Raw genomic sequence first — 9,617 nt, 5'->3', positions numbered from 1 at the left:
GACTAAAGCTTATTCAACATTGACCATGGCTTTACCTTATAATATTATTCATCAAGTTGGGAGTATAAAGACATGTGCTTCTCTTTTCAACATTTGAGAATGAGAAGTATGGGTAACACGTTGGAAAGCAAGAAAGCCATGTTGAAGTTTCGATATAGAAATTTTTGTTTATTGAAAGGAGAGACCGTCGAAGAAATGTTGACAAGATTTTGTCATCTCATTGCCGAAATAACAAAATTAAAGATGGAACCCACTCAATTTAACCAAATTGATACCGTCAAGAATTCATTGTCCACGTCATACTCAACTTTGTTATTGGTTTTGAAAGAGAATAGTCTTTTCAAGAATGACGATCTGACGGCATTAGAGTTTATGCCGAAGATTGAAGAAAGGGAGTATGTTTTGAGATGCCAGAATTCTTCAAAGGATAATCAAGATCCTACTTTATATGGTGGTTCTTTACCAATGAGTAGTAGTTCGGTTCCTATCTCTACTTTTTATTCTCCTAATATTTAAGAAATCCCACAAGTTGTTGGTGATTCTATGCCTAACGTTTTCTTTAGGGCAACCGGTTCCAACAATGCATCTAGAGGTTCAAGTGCTTCATTTGATGGTGCGCTTAATTATTCTACTTCACAACCACCGCGTGTCAACATGAACGAAGCAGAACAACATTTTTCTTTCTTAAGCACATTCATGAGTTCATATGAACAACTGGTGGGTTGAAAGATTGCCACTAGTGAATTGAGTGATGAGGACTATGACCAAATTGATTCAGATCATTTGGAACTTATTGGTCTTAAATGGAATGTGGCGATGATTGTGATGAAATTTTAGAGATTCATGTAGAAAACTGGGAAAGATCTGACTACTCTAAACAAAAGAGTCGGTGTTAATAAGTTAGAGGTGTGTTTCTATAATTGTCATGACTTTGTCCATTCTGCTAAATAATGTGATAAACCTAAGAAGGAATACTCAGGACCTCGAAACCAAGATAGAAATGTTGGAAAGAAGTATTCTGATTCTAAGGAGAAGACTTCTAGGGGCAAATCAGTGAAATCGGGTGGATCACAAGCTATGCTAACTGTTGAGGGTATTGACTGGAACCAAAGACTTTTCGGAAGTTCTTCTAATGGTATCCAGGCAAATCTTGCTATGTTTGAGAAAGTTGAACTGTTTAAAGATGAGAGCGGAGATGGATTGACAGAAGATAGTGACGAGTCAAAAACATAGTCTAATTCAATTGTTGCTAGTCATGAACCTCAAGACTCTTTTGCTTGCATGGCTAAGATTGAGGAGGTTAGTCTTAATTCTACTCATGTTGCATCAAATTATATAAAATGTGAATATGTTAATGTATCTGAAAGTTCATCGTGTTCTCAATGTGATGAATTTAAGTCTAAGGTTGACTTAATTCGTTGTCACAATGAGAAGTTGATGAAAGATCTAGCAATAGTTCGTGATAACTATAGGCAAGCGTCTGATCTTGAGAAAAGATCTAAAGTAAAAAATATAGGGGTTGTCAAATAGTAATCACGATATGAAAGCTGCACTTTCAGGAAAGTTAATCATCATTGATGGATACTTTCAAGAAATTTTAAAATCAAGAACTAAAAATACTGAACTTGAGAATGAGATTCTTGAATTGAAATGCAAACCGGGATAGTTTAGAAGTTCCTCATTTATGTTAAATGGAATAATTTAAATATCCAGTTAACAGAAGGTATCTAAAACTGGCCTAGGGTTTGGTGAGGTTCCTCCACCATTCCATAATGATTATTTAAAAAACCCATTTTCGGGAGAAAGAAATAGTGGTTTTTGATAGTCATGTGACTATTAATCCTCCCAAAAAGGTTGAACCAGTAATCACTGTGGAGAAACCAAAACAAAATAAACAAGAGAAACCTATTTTTCAAACCTCAACTCAAGAAAGTCATATTCAAAGTAACAAGGTTTTTGTTAAGACTGTTGATGTGTTTGAACTAGAAAAAGTATAAATAAAAGTAAATTCCTCGTTCTAATCTATACTTTGTGAATGTCATAAATTTGAGGAAGCTGTGTACGGTTAAATACTTCAAAAGTGATCAATCAGAAATTTAGAAAACCGAGTATTTATGATGAGGACTTAATAAAATTCATAAATCCATCTGTTGAAAATGTGAAATCTAGAAAGGTTATTAAATTAAAGGGTATTAACAAAGTGTTTAACGAAAAATACAGTTCACTAAACCTGACCTAATCAAGGGTGTCTTTCAAAATGAAACATCAAGTTTAAATGAACTTGAAAAGGCTTTAGCAAAATCCAAATAATTAAATAAATCATTTTCTGAACCTAAAGTAAAACAACAAGTTAATTTCGTTAATCCTGTTAAGTTTTTCAGTTCAACTGGAACTGACACTTACAAAGGTTTTCAAACTATTCCAATTTGGTATTTTATTAGAAGTGTGTTGTTAACTTGGATGATTTGGATGATGTTAAAGTATCGGTTGATTATTTTCAACCTGATGTTTCACATGAGAGTGTTAAACCACAACGTACCATTGTGGATATAAGAACTTGTTTCTCATTTAGTGAACCTGGTCATGTAAAACGTAAATGTGGAACTAGGGTAAATAAGACTGCAAAAGCCTATAACCAAGGTACAATCTCCAGAGGTTCCATTGGTTAGGGAAATCTTGAAAAGACAACTATCAGAAGTTCAACTTAATGACACTCACATCATGTTTCATGACGTAAACCCACGTAAGGTGGTTCATTTTAATGTAAACAAGGTTAATTTAAAGAACAAGTTTTTTGAACCCTCTCAACCAATTTGTAAAAATCAAGATACAAATGTGATTAAGGATGCATATCTTCGACGAAAGTCAAAGAAACCAATGACATATTCTCATGTGCATCAATCACATTTGAAATATGATGTTACTGGGTCTCAAAACGAAACAAACTAGGTGCCCAAGACTGGGGCCTGGGCCACCTTTTTGGTCTAATTATTTTCCTTGATTATGAAGAGTGCATCCAAAACTATATCTAGAGACAAATGATCATGGATAATGGATGTTCTCGACACATTACTGGCAATCCCAATCTTCTTTCAAATGTTAAAGATATTCAAGGAGGTTATGTGTTTTGCTGGAAATCAGGGTGGTATGATACCAAATAGGGTGATGTTTCAAATGGTAGTATTACCTTTGAGAAAGTTAATTATTGTGATAAGGTGGATCACAATTTGCTGAGTGTATCTCAGATTTGTGATAAGAAGTACACCATCTTATTCACTGAAAAGGAATGCATAATCCGTAAACCAGTTTATGTTATTCCTAAAGACATGGTTGTCATGAGATCTCTCCGTATAATGATATCTATGTTCTTAATATGAATACTAATGTATCATCTTCTACATATGTTTGAACCTTTTTGTCTTGAAAGAAACAGAGAATGACTATATCTTGTGGCACAGACATATGGGCCATACCCATGTTCAAAAGATGAATCATTTGATGGCAAATGATTTGGTGGAAGATATTTCACTAAAACATTTTAAGTTCACTAATCACTGTGTTGCTTGCAAGAAGGGTAAGCTGAAGAAGAAGAAGTCGCACCCGTTGAAGTTAATTAGTTCCATTAATAATCCTTTGGAATGTCTTCATATGGACATATTCGGTCCAGTGAATCGTTCAAGTATTGTTGGGGGTTGGTATTGTTTAGTTATTACCGACGACTATTCAAGGTATTTACGGGTGTTATTTATGAGTTCTAAAGATCAAACACCAATTCTCTTGCAGAATTTGATCAATAAGATCGAATCACTTTACAAACATAAAGTGAAACGAATTCGAAGTGATAATGGTACGGAGTTCAAGAATAATGTGTTGGACTTATTCTGTATTCAAAAGGGCATTCATAGAGAATATAGTGATCCATATGTACCACAACAGAATGGTATTGCTGAGAGGAATAACTGAACACTGACTAAAGTTGCAAGAACAATGTTGGCGGATTCAAAGATTCACGTTCAATTCTCGAACGAAGTTGTGAACACTGCTTGTTCAAACGGTTAAGAATCTCAAGAAAATGATTTATGAGCTACTCAATAACCGTAAGCCTAACTTAAAGTTTCTGTCGGTCCCTCAACACTCAGCTGGATCTTAATCAATCATGTCATAACTCACACAGATTAACCATGTTGACAAGAGAGTTAATGATGGGTTGCTATATTTAGAAAGATATCCGTTTGTTAAAGGCGGAATCAATAACAAACATACGGTTGCAATGAATAATCAAAGATAGAGAGGCACACTCAGGATTCACTCAAAAGATTTCCATTTATATCATATTAAAATCATACAAACGGATAATCAGTCTAGGGTATTCTAGGAATCCTAAGACAGCCGTCACACAATATTCTCTCAATTAATGAGTCGGTCTTATCCGTATTGTGCTCTGTCTCTCTCTTTCATGTCTCTGGCGGCGTGCCCTAAATATTCTATTTATAGGCCTGCCAACCTAGGACAGCTGTCATTCCTTCTAGAAACCCTATCCGATAATACATATTCAAATTACATATTCAAAAATAAACTAAGTGTAAAACAAGTCTTCCGGGTATGCTTTTCATTAATCTTCAGTCTCCGAGTACGCAGTGTACTCGACCTTCCTTCAGACTTGGTAAACATAGAAGTGTACTCAGGATCAGTTTCCGGGTAGACTTTACTTAAAGAATATTTTACCAAGTAAAATACTCACCGAGTAGACTTCAATCTTCTTGAATTTATCAAACTTTGCCCGACAACTCCTTACGAGCAACCCTGTTCTTCTATGATCCTGTTTGGCTCTTTGTCATTGAATAACTTATTATCAAAGTGTACTCGGGAATCACTATTCCTTGCTTGAGCTGAACCTTACTCGATATAACTTAGAAATATTCCCTTAACTCATCAAGTATATTCGGACCATACTTATTGATAAATACCTTGCCCGGTCTTCCAATTACTTGGCTTCTTGGACTTGGTTAACCAAACCTTACTCGGAAGAGTAAAAGACTTGGTTTTGAAGAACAAACCTGCTTGACAAAGTGAACCTTGCTCGGAGATACCAAATCAGTGATCCCTACTCGGGAATGCACTAAATAGCATACCTTGCCCGGATATCCACTTAAGAAGACTATTTGAAGTAAACCTTGCCCGGGAGGCAAAATCTCGTACTCGGCTAAGTAAAAGCTTGCTCAGAACCCAAGGTGTGCTCGGATTCAATACTTAGCAGTTTCTGAGGAGGTTGAGAAGATTCCAATCTTCCATATTCTTCGTTTAGGTCAAATCTCCTCATTTGGGTCAAACTTTTGACCCAACAATCTCCCCCTAGATTGGAACACCTCAGCTGGCCCAAAACACTCTATGGTTACTTACACTCAGCAAAATACACATCAAATTAAAAGTCAAATTTCATAATCAAATTACATAAACAAAATTACATATTCAAAAGTGTCCGAAGACATTACAAAACAAATCCTAATCTTGAAATTCTTCATTTCAGCCAGAGATGCTTGTTTAATTTTCTTGCTCAACCAAGAATCTTAATAGTTCGGATTGCTTAGCACTTGTAGGCCTTTGCCTTTCTTTGTAATCAGAAAGATACAGTGTTGCAACCACATTCAATTGCCGTGGATTGAATTTTCTGAAGTCATTTTTAGAGAAGATCTTCACAATCTCTCCATTTTCCATCATAATATTCAGATGTTCAGTCCTGGAATCATAGAATATTCCACTTGGCATAACATTGTGGTTGACTGAAGGGTTTTTGGCTTTTACAGCAACCTTGACAAAGGGTTTATCCATCTTCAAGTGCATATGCTTTGGTTTTTCCTGAGTAGACACAGACATTTTCCCTTTCTTTGTATTGTTCTGTTTGAGAGCACGGATGTTGTCTGTTTGAAGAGTTCCTCTACTTTGAATTTCCCTTTTATTGTCATCCTTGATAGATCAACCACCTTTTTGGATATTCCTTTGTTCTTACCAACCAGAGACTGAGCGGCTCCCTTCTTCAATTTCAATTGTTGTCCTTTCATTTTCTTGAAGTTGCTCAAAATCTCTTTTCTTGTCATTACTTTTACATAATCAAAAGGAATTCCATTCTTAACCAAAAATTTTGGTTTACCACCATATTTTCTTAAGAATTTTTGAATTTCCACTTCTTGTTCCAAATCATCTTTCAATTTCAAGCCTTTTAGTTCATTGTCTTGAGTATTCTTTTCTTTACTTAAAGCCTTTGAAATCTTGTCAATGACAGTGTCTAGTTTCTCCTTTATCTCTTTCTCAGGTTCTTCTTGCTTAATTAGTTTGAGCAGAGAGACTACCACACCATTTGGAATTTCTTGATCATTCAAGCATTTTTCAATCAGTTCATGAGGGATTTCTCTCTGATTATTCTTCACTTCCTCTCTTAGCTTTCTCCCATCTTCAAATAACTTCAGCAAGTTTTCTTGTTCTTCAAAGTCTTTATCAGACATCATTTGACTCAGAAATTCTCTGTCATGAATTTCTGTCATCCTTTGTACATAAACTCTTTTGGCTTCTGATTCAGATTCATTCATTTCTGAGTCCATTGTATTTTCCTTTTGAGAATTTAAAGTCTGAACTTTATCATCCTCTTGAACAATTTCTTTCCCTTTCAATTTCCTTCTTTCCTCAAGATCTTCCTTTTCATCTTCTGTAACATTGTCAGCTTCATCATCTGAGCTGTTCTTTTCATAAATTGAGAGAAGCTTCAGCGAATTCTCCCCCTAATTCAGTGATTTCTCCCCCTGTTTTGGGGCAGCTGAGATCTTCTCAACCTCAGTAATTAGGGTTTGAACTAGTTGCAATGCTTTCTTCAGTTCTTCAGAAAGATGATGTTTTTAGGAATTGTAATTACTTGGAGTTGGATCCATTGTTGATTTTCTGTTATATCAATGAACACACAATTATCAATTAGATCCAAAAAAAATATTAAAGTATAAAAAATATGTCAATTCAAACCGTTGTCTTGAATGATATAGAAATCTGCACAAAAACACAAATGTGAGTTACTCTTGAAATGTGAAGTTTCAAAATTTTAATAGCATATGCAGGTCTTCATTTAATGAGAGTTAAGTCAAACGTAAGGTACATATCTGTAGCTTTATCAGAAAAGAGTTATGAATAAAGGTCTGCATATTTTGCTTTTCTTCAGCGTGTCAGATAAAGTGAGAGATTTTAAAAGTGTTTTGTCTTTTATCTCATAAATTTCTTATCTATTTCAAGAATGGTTTGTTTTGTGATACCAGATTTGCAGTGAAAGGAGAGAGAGAGAGAGGGAAATAATGTTGAAAAATTTGCCTAACTCCCTCTTTTATACCTTTGAAAATTGGTTTTAAATGATTTTTGTCATTTTGTGAAATCTTAGCTGTAAACCAGTAACATTATCCACTTGATATATTAAAAACATTTAATTTCATTTATGTTTGTAAGACCTTACTCGAAAGATTAGTATATCAAAATTCTACTCGGTATACTTCCACATACAAACCTACCTCGGTCAAACTTTGCTTGGAGGATTTTCATTTTTGAATATACAAAGTTTGCCCGAATTCGTCTATATATCAACCTTGCTCGATCAAGTAAATTAATTTAAAGTTAAGACAATAATGAAGAAAGCTTACCCAAAATACTAGATTTCTTGAGAAATTAATCACAAGGCATATAATCAAGTATAATCATCAAATAAACATCCTTACTAGGAATCAATTAAGATCCCCACATAGATTTCTCAATTTCAAATTAAAACTTATCTAGCACAAACCCTAAAAACAATCATAATCAATTTTATCATACTAACTAACATATTCAGGTAACACATTCATTCAATTATCCTTGAAAACATAGTGTGCTCGAGCAATCTTTCTGGAGAATAGTGTGCCCGAACAACAATCATATGCAAAGTATACCCGAATAACCTTCATATAATACAAAGTGTGCTCGGAAAGAAATTCTAGCAGACAGTGTACTCGGAAAGTTAGATTTTTTGAAATTACCAAGTATATTGAAGGAACACAAGTGTACCCGAAATATAAAGTGTGCTCGGAAAACAAAGTTTGCCCGAAAACACTTGTAATTTCAAAGAAATCATACACATACATATCACAGAGCATGCTCGGAATGAAATTTAAACACATAAACATTTAAGTGTGCTATAGTCTAAAATTTCATAGAGCTTGCCTGAAAATCCTATGTTAGCACTAAGCTTGCTAGGATAAACACATTCAATCATCAGGTATGTCGAACATCAATCTTATTCAAAGTATACCCTAAAAAAATGACAGACTTAAAAAGTAACATCTAAGCTTGCCCGGAAAGATTAACAGCCTTTCTTAACAACATATTCACTCAAAACTTACTCGATGTACTAACTTATGTTCACAAAGTTTGCTTGGAATCATAATTAGCAAATAACATGCATATCTTGCCCGAAACAAGAATTACTTGTTAAAAGCTAACTATAACAGCACATAAACATCTCAAGACTTCAAGCTTGCTCGGGAAATGAGTACAACAGTGTACTCTACCCGGAAGTGTAAACACTTCAAAGCATGCCCGAGAATCATAAAGTTAGTCAAAAATGACTAAGCTTACTCAGAAAGGTTAAAAACTATCAAACCATACCCGAAATAACGTATTCACACATAAACAAGTCAAAAATGACTAAGCTTGCTCGGAAAGGTTGAAAACTATCAAACCTTACCCGAAATAACGTATTCACACATAAACAAGTCAAAAATGACTAAGCTTACTCGGAAAGGTTGAAAACTATCAAACCTTACCCGAAATAATGTATTCACACATAAACAAGTCAAAAATGACTAATCTTACTCGGAAAGGTTGAAAACTATCAAACCTTACCCGAAACTACATATTCACACATAAACAAGTCAAAAATGACTAATCTTACTCGGAAAGGTTGAAAACTATCAAACCTTACCCGAAACTACATATTCACACATAATCAACTGTTTTGTACTCGGAAAGGTTACATTTTTGTTAAACCTTACCCGAAAATACATATTCAAACAGTATGTGCTCGTGAAGGTTATAAAGCATCAAACCTTACCCGAACTTACGTATTCAACCTATTTTAGGCAAAATGCAACACTTTTTGACTTAAACAAATTGTCAAAATATTTTTCATTAAAGATCATAGATTAAGAGCAAATGGTGCATTTAGAGATCAAATTTCAGTTATATTTCTCTTCAAAACAATTTCATTTTTTTACTGAAAAGATCTCAAGAATGGGATCATATTGACTAAGTAGCTATCTCAATACTTCACTCTCAGAATTATTATGACAACTTAGATAGGTTAACAGCAGGTATTAACTTAGCATGAATTTCATCTCTTTGGTGATATGATTTAGGTTCATTTAAAGCATAATGCATTTATGGTCAACACTGTGCAATGATGCCTCATATCTCTTCTCAAAGCTTATTTGGCTTTCCCCAGATCACCCCAATTTGACTCCAACCTCCTGTATTTGGTCAAAAATATTTTTGTATGACAGAACTTATTGTATTTTTTGTAGTTTTAGATTCAAACATATCTAGAGGTTGAACGT

Source organism: Bidens hawaiensis, unplaced genomic scaffold (assembly GCF_021521415.1).
Source record: "Bidens hawaiensis isolate Kalapana, Puna unplaced genomic scaffold, B.hawaiensis_p1.1 tig00035426_1, whole genome shotgun sequence".
NCBI lineage: Eukaryota > Viridiplantae > Streptophyta > Magnoliopsida > Asterales > Asteraceae > Bidens > Bidens hawaiensis.
The sequence above is the reverse complement of the archived record's forward strand: the minus strand, read 5'-3'. Positions refer to the sequence as shown.